Genomic DNA, 17090 nt, shown 5'->3' with positions numbered 1-17090 from the left:
ATTTGTGATGCAAGTGCAAATATATTCCAGATTTTGACAACTTAGTGTGAAAAAGTTGTTAAATATCTCAGCAAATTTTATATTGATGACACTTTAAAATAATCATTTAGATACATTGGGTTAAGTGAAATATTAAAATGAATTTCACCTTTCTCCTTTTTATTAATGTGATCACCAGAAAATTCAAAATTACATAGATGGTTTACATTGTGTTTCTTTTGGACAGTACTGTTCTGTACAAAACTTCTTTACCTGACTGTGCAATAAAGAAGTAACTTTAAAAGGTTTTCTTTGGTTTTGGCAGAACATTGCTTCCTTGATCATACTGAAAGGAGATGCAAACATCTCAGGAACATAATTTTCTAATGCTGCTGCCAAGATAAATGCTTTTCTCATTTTGCTTTTGTCCCTCTAGCTGGAAGCATTTTTGTGTAGTGAGAGAAGTTCTTTTTTCCTTGGAATAACAGAATAATGTCATAATGCGTGACATCTCTTTGTCCAGTCTCCTGTTACCACGTCACCTTATAAAGATGATGTCTGCTGCTGAACTGGCATCTGTGAATTAAACCACAGTGGCATTTCTGTACTTTCCCTTTTTTCCAAGTCGTTTCCTGTGCATCTTTAAGGTATACAGCATGTTGTTATAAATCACGTACACACAGTGAAGTGGTTACTACAGCGGAATGAATGGGCACATCCATCATCTCACATACTAGCTCACTTCCTCTCCCCCCGACAGCAGCTATAATCTACTCCTTAAGCAGAAATCCTGAATGCCATACTCTTTTGCTAATTTCAGACTATTACGGGAGTCCAAGTGTTTTTGTTCTGTGGATAGCTTTTGTGATACTTGAGTCCAGGCTGTAAGTGTGCCCATCCCCTGAAAGGTGTTCAGTGCTCATTGGTTCTTTGTACCCGTGAGGTAGATTTCTGCCCTGCTCCCTGCTTGATTTCCAGTGACTTTTCCTTCCTCCTGTGCACGTGGGTCCCTTAGCTAGTTACAGTTTATTAGAGAGCACTTGTGGTGTTTGTTTTTCCGTTCTTGAGATGCTTCACTTAGGATACGGATCTCCAGTTCCATCAATTGCTGCAAAAGACATTCATTCATCCTTTTTTATAGCTGAGTAGTACTATGTGGTATGTATACACCACGTTCTGTTAATCCATGCTATGCTATTTTTTTTTTTTTTTTCTGAGACAAAATCTCACTTTTTCACCCTGGGTAGAGTGCCGTAACATCATAGCTCACAGCAACCTCAAACTCTTGGGCTCAAGTGATTCTCTTGCCTCAACCTCCTGAGTAGCTGGGACTACAGGTGCCCCTCACCACACCTGGATAGTTTTTCTATTTTTAGTAGAGACAGGGTCTGGCTCTTCCTCAGGCTGGTCTCGAACTCCTGAGCTCAAGCAATCCACCCACCTTGGCCTCCCAGAGTGCTGGGATTATAGGCATGAGCCACCGCATCTGGCTTCATGATACTATTATGAACTATAGTTTGCATGTTGTACCTTAGATCTTTGACTTATGCAGTCTATTAGGTTATTAAGTAGGAAATGTCTGATTTCCTTAAGCACTAAGTTTGACAGCTCTTACCTCTTGACATTTCACTTTGGCACGTCTTGTGTGTGTGTGTGTGCGCGCGAAGGTACATCCTCATTATTTCAAACATATATTTTGGTTTATGCTTTCAAAGTTTGGTTTAGAGCAATTTTGGTGAAACCATAGGTAAGTCCAAAATTGTTGTTATTTTTGAGTTCTGTTGCGGACCTAAGGCAGTTCGGACAGCTCAAAATATGAATGAAGTGTTTGGGAAGGGCGTGCCTAATGAACACACAGTACATTGAGAGTTTGAGAAGTTCCATTCTGATGATTTTCATCTTGAAAATAAGCTACGTGGGCATCAGGAGACCAAGGTAGATAATGATGAGCTGAAAACTAGTAGTGGAAACGAGTCCGTCTCAGCCTACATGTGAATTAGCAGCAACGTCTGATGTTACTCTTCCAACAAATACTGGACCATTTGAAACAAATCAGCAAGAAAGAGCTGGGTAGACGGGTTCCTCATGAATTAAACCAGCACAAGAAAAGAAAATAACCTCAAATCTTACCTTTCTTTGTTACGTGTGATGAAAAGTGGATTGTTTCTGACAATTGCAGTGTTGGGAACAATGGTTACATAAAGATGAAGCGCCGGAACAGTCCAAAACCCATATTCATCAAATAGAGCTAATGTGTCTGGTGGTCCGGGGCTGGTGTTACCCACTGCAGCTTTCTGAAGCCTGGTCAGGTGATTACAGCGGACGTCCACTGCACCCAGCTGGACAACATGACGCCTGTGATTGAACAGCCAGGACTGGTCGCAGAGACAGGCCAGTCCCCTCGTAGGACAGCGCAGCAGCACAAACACCACTGCTGCAACCCCTGTCACCACCATAGTCACCAGACCTTCACCTGCTGTCCGCCACTTCTTCCAGCCTTCCAGCCTTCCTGCAAGGAAAAGTATTCAATTCTCAACAAGCTGTGGGAAAAGCTTTGGCGATTTCACGACCACTCACTGTCCAGGCTGCTTCTCTGCTGACAAAGACAGGCCATCGTCAAGCCGGCAGAACTGAGCCTGTAGTTGAGGCGCACACTTTGATGAATTGTGCTGCCTCTTGTTTGAGATACAACAAACCAAACTTCTGATTAGAAACCAGACATTTCAGATATAATGACCTAATACGTATTACTTTGTATCCTTTGACCCACATCTCTTCATTTCCTACCCTGCCTGTCCCAGTAACCGCTGTTTTATGTATATATTTGACCTTATTATTATTTTTTTGGTTCTACATATAAGTGAGACTGTGATTTTTTTTTTTTTCCTGTGTCTGGCTTCTGTTCCCTGGCACAGCGTCCACGTGTGATCTCCTTTTTTAAAGGGTGAATAATATTTCATCGCATACACACCCCCCACCCCCATAGTTTCTTTATTAACAGTGGTCAGTGCCTCTCTGTGTCCAGTCTCTTGTTACTATATTATCTTACAAATCTGGTGTCTCCGGTTGAGTCCGTCTGTCTCTGGGAACTGTTATCTTTTTTTAAAAGAGGGAATTTAATGAACGGTACAGATACCACCTATAATCTGCAGAACAGTGATGAATATTAATGGGATTTAGTTACAGCCTCCCTAAAATGTTAATTCTCTGTGTGTGTAAAACTCATTTGAGCTTGTAAGAATATATAGATAATCTGCCTTTAAGACGTTTCCCTCTGGTTTCATTGCCAAAGATTAAAAGAGTATGCGAATGGTAAGGGAAAATTTTTCCTTTTCCTACCCAGGGTTTTTTAATATTACCCTTTTTGCTCTTCTCTTAGAAAAATGTTATTTGAGAAAAACCTGTATTATTTTTGTCATTAAAATAACATGGTTATAGCACTCGTTCGTGGAGGAAATTTTTCTGGTGTTATTTTGTTTGGGATCTACCCCTGAAACGGGAGAGTGATTGTATTATGGTCTTTGCAAGCCCTAGAGATGCCAGCCTCCGTGTTCCGTGTGGACCTCACATGCTGCTTCTGGTCTCATTGTTATTGGTCACTCTAATGAATTACCACGCCTGTGTAGGGTCTCACTTTGGGGGATGGGCAGAACAACTTGTCCCAGAGAAACACAAACAAACCTTGCTCATGCTGTAGAATTTGATTTCGTTTATTGACATCATTATCCTGTTTGAGTTCTCGTTTGTTCCCTTCCCTGTCAGGCTAAAGTCATGTAATAACAATTGCCAGCTTCGAGTGCAGATCCCGGGCTCCAGGACAGCACTGGCTTTGAGCTCAACTGCTGGGCTAGAAGACCAGCGACTTTGTCACTGACACTGCACCCTGGCCCAGACCTAGCCTTTCCTCTGTCTTCCCGTCTTTAGTGGTAGGCAGCTCTTAAACAGTTAGCTCCTAACCGGCTCATACAGGTGACAGAAGTGAGGACAATGGCAGTGTTCCTTCCCAGCCTGGGAGGTGGGATAAGTGATCCCAGCCGCAGCCTTGCTGACTGTGCCGCTTCACAGATTTGTCACTATGCCCTACCCTAGTCACAGACGAGGGACTGAGTACTGACAGGTTTCTCGTCCCAGGCAGAAGGTGTCTGTGTGAACAGAATTTCAGCGATCATAGATTGGAGACTCCAGCATCAGACCGGGACGGCTTCTGAACCACAGACCAGGAAACCCCTTTCCTGTCATCAACTCGTTGAGGGCACCAGGCTGCCTCCAAGTGACTTCCAAGTGACCCAGTAGTCTAGGGGCAACCCAAAACACGTGAACAGTTACACCTGCCTGCAGGTGGGCAGGGGTGCTGCTGGGATCAGAAGGCTGCAGTCAGAACCACAGTAAATAAGGGGATTTGGGGGTGGTGTCTGCCTGAGAGAGCTGTCTCCCTGATGCTGTTTTAGACATCACCGAAAACTGCCTATCAGTCCCCCTCATATAAGTGGCCCTTTACTTGGTGGTAGTTTCAATATGTTACCAATCACATTCTCGTTTTTTTGTGATGGAATATCATCCTTGGCATGACTTACAATGAAAAGTCATGAGACAAACCGTCCGGCCAAAACCTGAGAAGTCTGCTAGTAAGTCACAAGCCTTAGCTGTGTCTTTTCCCTGGCGAACCTCTGGGAAAGGAGAGAACAAACCTTTTCTTATTTCAGTAAGGGCATCATCACCAATTTTGTTGATTTATGTTTGGATGATATTGTTAAAGCATAGCACCTTGTAACTTCCCCATGAGCATAAATGTTCACTGTTTAGTATCTGAAAAGCTGCTTTAAAAAAAATAATGTACCATTTAATTTGGGTCAGCTTCGTACTGAGATCAGTTACTTGTACATCCTCTTTTTTCCTTGTATACATTTGTCATGTAATAGCTGACTCTACAGCCCAATCAAATACATGACTTAACTACATGTTTAACAGTCTGATGGTTGACTAGACGGCCATATCCTGGGAAGTCTAGCTTTTCCTTGTTATATCACTAGAGCTTTGATTCCTTACGTCTTCTGCTACAGTTACCAGTTATTAAGTTTTAAATGTGTTAAAACCAATCAGATGATAAGCCTCATCTAGTGATTTAAACAGAAGAAGTTAAATATAAAGGCCTGCTAAACTGGTGAAAAAGTGGCTTATCAGAGAGATAAGAAAACGGTATTTTACGCTATTACATTTGAGGGAGAATACCCAAGGAAGGACACACTAGGAAGGGAGGCTGGGTTTCGACCTTGGGAAGTTACAGTTCCAGTCCCCTGAATGTCTGAGAATTCCCCAGTGCAATCAGGAAGCAGCCCTTGGGGTGCAGGCAGGAGCCAGCTCAGCCCCAGCCGGGCGCAGGCCTGTGAGCTTACAGCAGATAGGTCCCGTGCGGACAGGGGGTCTGGAGCACGTGCTGTCATGCCAAGCGGGCTACCCGGGATGAGCTGGGCAGAGATTCCCACACTGCTGACCTACGCGCAGCAGCTGGATAATGCAGGAGAGCCACCCTCCCTACAGCGCCCCTCACACTGGAGGCTGAGGGGAAATGCACTAAGGAGTCCTGTCCACCACACATCGGGGACTGAAGAGTGAATGGGAGCAAAGACGCAATGAACTGATTACGGGCCATATTGTAAAAGGGTTCCGTAAGAAGATTTTCTAAGTGACTTCTCACCTGGAATTACTCATGTTCCTTCAGAGCAAAAAGATTGATCGTGTCCTGTGAATGCAGGGTTTAAGTGAGTGTTGGCATCGCAGTGCGCCACCTTGCTGTTCAGCATCCATACCTTCCTACAGGAAGCAAGAGGCTCAGCTGCTCCCCGGGCTGGTGGGGGGCTCGTCACAGGCATAAACGTGACAGCTGCAAAGCTGGGGACCGAGTGTGGGGCTCTAGTCATTCTTACTCAGCCACTCCAAACTTGATTTGATAAAGCTGCTGACATTCAAGGAAAAGGCACAGTAGTCCCGAAGTATGTGGTTAAAGCTCATGGAAATGACTCCTGGGCACGGCAGTGACCCCCTGTGATCCCAGCTACCCGGGAGGCTGAGGTGGTAGGATTGCCTGGGCCCAGGAGTTTGAGACCAGCCTGGACAATATAGCGAGACTGCATCTCAAAAAACAAAAACAAACAAAGAAAATGACTTATCATGTAATCAGTTATTTAGATGTTATTCACTAACCTATTTTTACAGCATTGGTCTTAGCCTGGCCCTAGAATTTCTCTTTAATTCCAAATCCATAAATACACAGGACCCAATAGTTTTTGTGAAGGACACAGGTATTGGCTCTCTTTTTATTTTTAATTTTATTCCTGTGGCAAATAGGCAATTGGATTCATTTACCACCTATTCATTTACCCTAAAAGATTTTACCCGGAAGGGAGGACAAAGCATAAGGTGACGAGGCATTGGCAGGTGCCAGATCCAATTAAACACAGCAACTGTGTGTGCCCCAGTCTCAGTCCGTGGTGGCTGGTGATTAGATAGGTGGATAACAGGGAGACAGACGATCCTGCCCAGCAGCCTTCTTTTATTAGCTACAAGCAAGGCTGGAATAAAAGAAAAATTAATTTCACTGGGAAAGGAAGTGGCTTCAGAAGACGGCCTCCAGGACGTGCAGCTTGTTACTCACTGGTGCCTCCCGGCCTGCCCCTTTAGCCCTTGGTAAGCGCCTGTTTTCTGTCTGTTGATTTTCTCATCAAGACATGCTTCCCTAGTCAGAATGCCAGGACCATGCGGGACTTTGGAAATTAAACGTGCTTCTCCGTGTGGCTCTGTCCCAGTAGGAGCTTGTCACCATGCTGGTGGCATTGTGGTGTGCTCGAGCCCACCTGTGGAAAGGATCTGTGTTGGTGAGGAGGTTGTCCCCGAGGCTCTGTGCTGCGAGCTTCACACGTGTCCACAAGTTGTGTTCAAAACAGGTTCACTCCAGGACCTAGTTAATCTCAGCCTGTAAACCCAGCACTTGCTGGGCATTGATATATAGGCCAGATTTGGGACTATTATTTCACAAAAGTATTAGCTAATTAAACCATCTCTTTTCTCTAATGGAAAACTTACTGCTGGCTGACAAAGAAAGCAGACCCAAACCTGATACTACTCATTTTTATCTTACGTAACTACCCACTTTTTTTCAATTTGATTAATTTTCTTTTATATTCATCCAAGAATATTTTTTTAAGCCTTAACTATCACATTCAAGATACTCACTAATATAAACTTTGGGTTGCTTCTCTGTTCAAGAAAAGCTCTGGCCTTCCTGGGTTCCTTCTTAATTTTAGCTCTAAAGTCAGAAATCAATACAAATTGCTTTTAGAAGCCTGACAGAAGGCTGACGGTTTAGCAGTTGCTAGATATAGCCCTTAATATGAGCTAACTGCTGTTCCGTAGTTTTCTTGGGTAGAGCAAGTGGGTGGGTGATGAAAACAGCATGTTCTCTCGTCTTATAATAACCTTGATTATAGTCAAAGTTCTTTGCCTAACAATGACTTTGGTTGTATTCAAAGCTGTCAGAAAGTGAGTACATAAATATTAAATGTAAGATTTGGAAAGTGCTTCTGTTGTGTATGTATGTGTGTGTACGTGTGTGTACACACACACACATATATATATCTTCGAGACATTCGTCTCAATTTTTAGTTCTACTGAATCTCAGTTTATAAAAAGAGAGAGCAGGGCAGCTTCTGTGGCTCAAAGGGGTAGGGTGCCGGCCCCATATACCAGAGGTGGTGGGTTCAAACCCAGCCCCAGCCAAAAACTGCAAAAAAAAAAAAAGAGAGAGAGAGAGCAGCAGGAAGTATCTTTAAACACAATGTTCATTCCAGTTATTCCATGTAAGTCTCGCCCTAGGCTATGAATGTGACCAACAGCAACCATCAGAAGTAAAATGCAACAATTATAAAGTCAGTGACAGGAAGGATGGTGGGAGGAGAATGCAAGTAAAATTTCATGAGTGGTAGCAATCCAGGGCGTAAATGAGGGCAGACGAACAAAGGAGGCAATTCTAGTGTAAAGAGGAAAAGCTAGGCTGATGGTTTTTGTAAGAGTTTGTTGCCTGTTTTAAAATCAAGATAGGCCGGTCTTCTGAATGTGGCCAAATTAAGAACTGTCAATAAAACTAGAAAACAGGGTTCTGGGTTTGCATTCTTTAAGCCCTACTAAATTTCCCACGCAGCACTCTTATTTCAGATTCAAAACATGTATTTACAGTTATAAGTTGAAAAATTTTTAATTTTAGAATGGGAGGAAGGACCAAAATGTTAGCGACCAGTGAACTTCAAAAGTATTTCCAGAACTCCAAATGCACCTGCCTGGCATGGGTACTGCTCTCTGCTTGCTTTGAAAAAAAACAAATCAACCCACAGTTGTTTCCAGAAATACATGCAAATCTCGTGGAAGGGAAATACCGGAAGGATGTAAGAAAAACATTTACTCCTGTGTCTGTGCGACTGGGCGCACCTTTTATGAATATGCTAAAAGTCAAGGGTGTTCTGGTTCTAAAGTGGAAAACAGGGCAAAAGAGATCGAAAAGTAATCAGGCGCATCGTTTACTCTCTTAATTTGAATTTTGCACAGAAAACAGGAGCTAAAAGGGAACAGAGGGAAATGCTGATGTTCCATGACTAAAAAATTCGGTGTCCGTATTTGCTGGATAATCCCGGGGAAGGACGCAGGCGCTTAGCACGCCCGGGCGGAGCGGGCGAGCGGACCTGGCGGGCGGCGCCACCTAGAGGCCGGACGGCGCAGCACACGCTGCGGGGCGGGCTTTGCGCTGCTTTTAATGGCAGCGACCTGGGAGACCGCTGTGAAAATGAAACTTAATCCCTGAAAAATGCTTCCATGGCAAATGATAGTACAGTAGAGTGGACATGAGGCCTGGCGACGGGAGGCTTTGCAATATCTCAGAAAGTTACTTAAGTGGGTCAGGAAACCTGGATTCTGGAAAGAGGCACACACCTGTCGTACTGTGGGGAATGGGAGCTGGGCCTGGTGGAGGGCAGGAGGGTGAGTGGGGGCGGGGGCAGGAGGACCAGTGGGCAGGTGAGTTGGGCCTGGTGGAGGGCGGGAGGGCGGCACGGGGGTGGGCAGGAGGACCAGTGGGCAGGCGGGTTGGGCCTGGAGGAGGGCAGGGGCCCATGCCGGAGGCTTTGCGCTGGGATTCAGAGAATTTTAAAGTGAATCGTATACCAGACAAGGTTCTTCAGGGTACTGACCACAGGACTTCGCACAAGTGGGCAACAGGAAGTGACTCAGCCAGAGGCTACTGTGCTGGCTGGGCCTGCCCGGCGCGGAGCAGAGGTCCTCGTTCAGTTCCCAGGGCCTGGCCTCGTGGCTTCCCTTGCTGCCCAGGGAGGAAGAGGTTGGAAGAACACGAGTTTTAAGCAGAGCAAACAGCAGTAAAATAGCTCAGCGGTTTCCACGATTAATAAGATGTTCGGTTGTGTTGCCCACGAGACCGGAGATAAGCTGTCCCTTAATGGCTCAGCTGTGTGCAGAGAGATTGTTCTGATGATAACATCTGTTCCGGGTTCAGAAAAAAAGGAGATGGATTTGTTCTCACATAACATTGCGGCCCCGTGTTCGTGCTGTAGGAAATGATGTCCGAACCTGGTTAAGCAGCCAAATGTATTTTAATCTATCTTTTTAATAAGCCACTTCTAGTGATAAAAGAAAAAGGAGCTGTAAAGCTAGAATGATGATAAGCCATTGATGATCCAGCAAAATGATGAAGACAATTTCCAGAGAAAGATGTACAATATATTTTTCATAAGGCTCTTAATATGCTTCTGCTCTCTCACCAGTGGGCTCATGAAAACTTTAGTGAGATTTTCATTAAGAAAAAAATATCACCCCTGTAAAAAGACCCAAAGGTGAATTGTTAAGACACGTGAAACAAATGTGGTATTATTGAACCATTTCACACTAAAGAACTTGTAAAACATCTATTTTCCTACTATTATGGAAATTGTATTTGATCTTTATCTTTTGGATGGACTAATTCACAGCTGGGGCCTATTTCACTCACCGGAGAAAGATATAAGAATTGTGGCTAGAAAATCGTGTGAGTCGGTGAATCGAGAGCCTCCTGACCTGTTCAGATCCCTCGCAAAGCTTGTGAGAAGATTGTGATAAGGAAAGCGTGAAGATTAGCACATAGCTGAAAGCTGCTTCGTGCCAGGCCCGCAGGGAGCCGCGTAAGACAGAGTCTGCCTTCAGAGAGCCACAGACGGTCTCAGGGTAAAGATGGAAAGCAAGTATGTATCAGCAGTTCTGTTATTTATATGTTTTTTTTTTCTTCTGTTATTTATATGTTAAAAGACACACCTGAAGGACGTCCAGAATGAAAGCATGACTAAAACAAAGAGGAAGGACATGTGATCCAAAGTTATGTCTTGGAGACTCTACTAGAAACGTCTTATCAGAGGGTGTCATTCTGAAGCTCCATCACAAATGAATGAATAAGATCAATTAACCAAACGCCCAATCAACAGAAGTTTACTGATGCTTTATGCCTATAATCCCAGCCCTCTAGGAGGCCAAGGAAGGAGGATTGCTGGAGTGCAGGAGTTTAGGACCAGACTGAGCAGCAAAGGGAGACCCCATTTTTACAAAAAGTAGACAAACTAGCTGGGTGTGTTGGCAGATGCCTATGGTCCCGGCTACTCGGGAGGCTGACCCAGGAGGATTGCTTGAACTCAGGACTTTGAAGCTGCAGTAAGCTGTGATCGTACCACTGTATTCCAGCCGGGGTGACAAAGCAAGATCTCATCTCTAAAAAGAAGGAAAGAAGTTTTGTGAGAAAGGAAACGGGAACAAGAGAGCATTGGACAGAGGCAACCGCATGTTCAAGGGACCCAATAAAAGTTTGCAATGATAGTGGTGGCACGTGTATTCTGGGCAAGGGGCTAGGTTGTAACTGGCCTCATATTCTATGTTGTGAAATTTGGAAATTAACCTGTAAAGCCTTGCTACTCAAAGTGCAGCCCATGGACCAGCACACCACACGAAATGTGCTAGAGCTTGCTCCCGTCAAAATCACATTTTAACAAGGTCTCTGGGCAGTTTAGAGCCTCTTTAGTGTCTGAGAAGCTCTGCTGTGGGCATTGAAAGTCGCTGAAGGATTTAGAGTGAGTGTCAAACATTCATACTTGCATTTTCAGGAATGTGAATGAGAAAAGACAGGGTGTGGGGGAAGGTGATGTGGGGTGATGTGGCTCTGAGACCAATTCAAAAGTAAACTGAAGGATGACAATGGCTTGAACTAGGGTCGAGGCTGCAGAGGTGTCTTATTAGGGAGACGGAAGAGTAAAGGATGGCACTCATATTTTCTGGTTTGACTGATGGATACAATTAGCCAAAATGGGGAAATCATGAGGCTGTTTTGGGACATCCTGAGATTGAGGTACAGGTTAAACCACCAGGTGAATGAATTCACTATTGAACAGCACAGTGGCTGTGATGAGATAATTCAGAAAGCCCTGGAGAACAGGGAAGGAAGGATCATCCGACGAAATAGGAAAACCAGGATAAAGGACTGTTTGAAAGCCAGGGAGAGAGGAATCTCAGAAAAATGTCAGGTCAGACAAACTCTAGAATACATCCTTTGGATTCAACTTTCTGCAAGTTTTGAGTGAATGCTTTAATAACATGCCAAACAGGTGGAAAGAATTGCTAAAATTGAGCAATCGTGAATAGAGATGGAAAAGGGCTCGAGATGCCTGGAATAAGTTACTAAAGAAAAAGTGTAAGTTGGGGCAAGTGGGATTTCTGTAACAGATGTAATTTTTAAAGACTCCCTGGGATGCCAGTAAGCCACTTACAGAGAAGAATGCTTCAGCAGAAATCGTACAAAAGCCGACTGAGACATGGAGAGTCCAGAAACAAGAAGGTAAAAGCTGAGACAGTGGAGAGCAGAGGTGCTGGAGGCTCCGTGAAGATTTCACAGAAGAGAAGCTGAAGAAAGACAGGGGTGACTCTCCTTTTTAAGACTGGTAATTCAGAATGCCTTCAGTTTTGTGTCTCATTAGGAACAGGTACATGGAGTTAAACCTTCTTACAGTCTTATATCAGGAATAGCAGTTCACAGCGAGGGGGACACTCTGCGTTTCCCTGCTGGGCTCCTCGGTGCATTACCCCTGGGGAGCATCCTCCAGCTCTCAGATCGTGTTGGCTGACCACATTCTGTGGGCTACACTGAGATTTTTTTTTTAGCATAATAATTTTTTTAGCATCTTCTAGAAAGTTCGTGTCTCCAGGGAACTTTCTACCTAGGAAGCCAAGCCCACAGGGCCTCCATCTGGGAACAGCAAAATCTCACAGACCTGGGGGTGACTGTCTAACTTCTGCCATTCTAGAATAACTCATTAAACTTGATTTGAAGATATCCTTTTTTATTCCCATAATTTTTGTGTTTCTTGTCTTTTTAAATGTAATTTAACCAAAAAATGAGAGACTAATTGCTGTACTTGTCGGAGTCTTTACTTTTACTCAGTCATTGTATACATAATTTCTTCCTCTAAGCAAAGCATAATAATCTGAAAGCTTTTTTAATTGCCTGCTAATTGGGCTGGTTCAGTGGTTGGCCCTACAGGGAGACAGACCGCCCACGCAGGGTCTTTACTCATTGAACACTATTCGTTTCTTGTCAGCGTCCCTGTTTGCACACTTCTGTCCACGTGTGTGGTGTGCTTAATTGAATTTTTCCCTGCTGCGGACTCCAGCTTCCAGCCTCTTTCCTTAAGCCCACCTGACTTTCCACGTCAGTCCTTCTCACTGGGCAGCCTCCTGCCCGCTGTCACCTTACGTCACCAGCACCTGGTGCCAAGGATAACTTTGGATATAAAGCAAGTGGAACTGACCCATTTTTTCTTAAAAGCAATGATAATAGTGAATACTGGTCTGAGAAGCAGAGTCAACACGCGAGGCAGGGCCGGCTCTCGAGGCCCCAGCTGCCCAGCTCCCTGCTTGCATCCACGTCTAGCATGAGTGTTTTATGTGCTGAAGAAGGAACAGTAAAGACCACGTGTGGGACATCAGAGAAGATGTTAGGCAGTGGAGCCCCAGCATGGTCTGCAAGAACCACATGGAATAGCAAGGGTGGTCCCCCAGAGAAAAGGGGGGTGGGCTCTTGCCAGATAACAGAAGCAGTGCTGGTTGATGAAAATAACGGCTCTCTTCCACATCCCAAGTAGTAAGTGAACCTAGCCGGCTGGAGATTTTCTGAAAATGATCAGAAAAGAAAAACCCCAGCAAAGCAAGGAGTAGTGAGACCATGTGGAAAGCAGAACTTTGTTCAAGGCAGTCAGGGACACGATGGTATGAAGGAGGATTGTCCTAACAGATTCCAGCATAACCCTAGAAGGGAGGTGACGGGAAGGAGAGTCGTCCTCATGCAGAACGGGGGACAGAGAGCAGAAAGCTGTCAGGAACTGCAGAAGGGCACTCGCAGGGTGAGGCAAGGTCCTTCAGCAAACACACAACACCCCATGTACTCAGCAAACACAACCCCCCATGTTCTCAGCAAACACACACAACACCGCCATGTTCTCAGCCACTGACACCTGCCAGGCTGACCTGCCCAGCTGAGCGCCATCCTACAGTCATGGGAAAGAACACAGCATCTCAACCCACTGAACTTGAGGCTGGTGTGTTTCACTGCAATACAAACATGTGCAATTACAAAAACACTACATACTTTCTTCATTTTATGGGAATTTTGCAAAATAAAATTGACCTGAATTTCTGTTTGGAACCTGTAGCAGTCCATATAGCTTATGGCAAGGAGGAGTGAGAGTTGTAACACCTACAGCTTGGTAATGTAACACCCTGGTGAAAAGGGCTTGAGGAGGGATTTGACTCTCCTAACAAACATGAGAGCTGGGGGAGAGCTGATGATTAGCATCAGTGATTAGCAATCTCTACACCTCTGGTGTTAAGAGCCACGGGAGTGTGTCTGTAAGAGGCTGGAGAAGAAGGCAGTTGGAGGTGCGCATTCTACCCTGAGCCTGCTCACTCTTACTCTGTCCTTGCAGAACGCCTGCATGACGTCTCTCTCTACAAAAGACTGCTAAGATGTATTCTTCTTACTAACACTGCTTTACTCCCTCAAATACTGTCTTTCTCTCTTTCCCTTCTGCTAAAGCAAATAGCCCTCAGGCACCTAACAGCAATTGTTCCCGAGCAAGGTAGCCTAGTGGTCCATGTCTGGAACATAGCTAAATGAGCCAGGGGCAGTGCTCGCTTGGCAGCACATATACTAAAATTGGAATAAGCCAGGGGCAGGAGACATGGCCAGTCCTGGGCCTGATAAGTGGCACCCCAGATGGAACCCGATGTGTGGTGTCAAGAGTGGGATGGTGGATAGCCACTGACAGGAACCTATAGAGAATCAGTGAAGATATCCATTAGGACATATTTTATGGATCCCAACACATTGGAGGGCTAGTCCTAGCAGCTCTAATATTAATACATACTGTCCTGACATGGTCTGGTGGTTCCAAAGTATGAGTTCAAAGAATTCTTAGAATTAGTCACTGTGCCAGAAAACTTGAAAAGCCCTGAAATCATAGAATGCATATATAAAAGAAATGTGATAGAAGTTTCCTAAAAATGTACGCGTCTTTCTCAGTAATGACTTGTGAAGTCAGAAAAAAACTTTTTGTAAACTACCAATGATTTTTTTAAATGTTCAATCAACGATGCTAGAAGAAAGGAGATACAATTTCTATTATCTCTACAAATTGGATTACAAAATAATTTCCCATAGGAAGAAATGATCAAAAACATACAACCACAAATGTAGGGAAAGTATTAACATAGCTATGTTAGACATTTAATTATAAGCAGTGTGCTCTTTTTCTGGATTTAGGAGTGTTGGTATTTGTCAATTATTTTTTAAATTTGTGCTTTGATGTGATGTCTCTTCTCATTTTTACAAACATTTCCTTTCATACCTAATTTTGTATTCTTTATTTTGTATAAGTTCCAGGCCCCACAAAATTTGAATCTACCCACAGACACTAGAAGAAAATTTTGATCAGCTCAGCTAAATAAGAACAACCTGTTTTCCCAAAAGAGCAAGGGTTTATGTTATGATGTACAACTGAAATGTGAGCGTCCAGAGATGGCGCTTTCTATGCCTGCAGATAGATTTCTCCTGGAGCCAGAGTACCTGGGCTCCCAGGACGTGTATGGGACTTCTATCTACTGGAAGCATCATTTTGTTAATATTCTCTAGCCTCTGATGGAGACACTTCTAGTCTTGGTTGGATTCCACATTCTATCGGAGTGAGCAGAGCTGGCTATCTTAGTGGCTCATACCTGCTGGCCAGGGAGCCACATGCCCCTGCCCTGAATTGGGTACCTGTGCCACACACTCTGGATTCTACCTCTGGACTCCTTATTTATATGTGGGTCATTATGAAAGTTTTGAGACACACAAAAATCAAGAAACATAAAATTGGGCAGTGCCTGTGGCTCAAGGAGTAGGGCGCCGGCCCCATATACCGAGGATGGCGGGTTCAAACCTGGCCCCGGCCAAAACTGCAAAAAAAAAAAAGAAAGAAACCTGAAATCCCCACAGACAGAAACAAATGAAGCCCTCCTAGCAACACCAGTAAGATGAACAAGTTGAAACTTGCATGCTAAATCAGAAAGGACTCTGTCACCTGTGTCTCTTGGAAGTGAAATAATGGACCATAATACAGTCTGTCTCAAAACGTTTGTCGTGGCCCATGTACACAAAACATATGTTACTTGAAAGGAAAGATGGAGCTTCTTCTTCTTTTTTTTTTTTTCCTTTCCTTTTCTAGCCAAAAAGTGAGGGTTAAATGAATTACGTTTATTTAAATTCTAACAGCAAGCATATATTTACCCCATAAACGGTGCACTTTGCTGTATCAACCTTGATTTTCCAAATTTCCTGCTTTAAAATAAACATTTACCTCAGAGCAATTTGCTTGTAAGCAAGGAAGAGAAAGACATTTAATAACTGAGAATAACAATTACTCAAAATAAGGTCTCTTCATTTGAATGTGTACTCCCTGGGCAGTATCCCAACTGCAGTATGTTAGAGTTGTTAGCAAAAAGGTGTTATATACATTGTCCTCTAATGAGGGTTCAGGAAGTGGTGCTCCCAGTAGACAAATAAATGTATCTCTTTATTTTCATATTGTACCACTGCTGAATTTATGGCCTTAGAGAAAGTACCAGACAAACTGTTCACCACTTACTAGTATTCACCGCAGGGACTGACCTGAACTTTATGATTTTAAAAATAACCTTCTTAAGCACCTGGACATTTAAATGTGTTTGATTTTCATCCGAAAGGGATACAGATAATTTTTTCCAGTTAGCCATTTTGTCTTTTCTCTTGAGAATTTTGGGGTTTTTTGCTTTACTTCTGAAAGATTTTCCTAGAATTTTTATAATATAATTCTAATTCATTACATTGAAATGTAATGGGAACAATTTTTTTTAATAGACGATAGAAAAGCGTTTAGATTCACTTTCTTCAACAAACCAGTTATGTTTCATTTTTATATTTAACCATTTATCTCCCCTTTCTGTTGGTAGAAATCAATCATATGATATTAGACCACCGTACCCCTTTATTCTTTCTTTTTTCCAACAGAGTCTCACTGTCACTCTGGGTAGAGTGCTGTGGCATCATAGCTCACAGCAACCTCAAACTTGTGGGCTCAAGCAATGCTCTTGCTTCAGCTTCCCTAGGAGCTGAGACTACAGGTGCCCACCACTAGGCCTGGCTAGCTTTTTTCTATTTTTAGTAGAGATGGGGGCTTGCTGTTGCTGAGGCTGGTCTTGAACTCCTAACCTCAGGTGAGCCACCTGTCTCAGCCTCCCAGAGTGCTGTGATTACAGGCATGAGCTACTGTGCCCAGACTATCCCTTTATTCTTGATAGAATCTATTTTGGTTCATTTAGTAATGTAATCATCCTATCGATTAGAAATTAGTGTAGAATCACGCTGCAAGTTCAGGGCCCTCAATACTTAGTTACTCAGGTGGTTGTGGATTACGGAAAGGTTGAGATGTTTTGGATATCTTCTTAGATATGAAACTGCCTGTGTCCCC

This window comes from Nycticebus coucang, chromosome 9 (assembly GCF_027406575.1).
Source record: "Nycticebus coucang isolate mNycCou1 chromosome 9, mNycCou1.pri, whole genome shotgun sequence".
Classification (NCBI taxonomy): domain Eukaryota; kingdom Metazoa; phylum Chordata; class Mammalia; order Primates; family Lorisidae; genus Nycticebus; species Nycticebus coucang.
Note: the sequence above shows the minus strand (reverse complement) of the source record.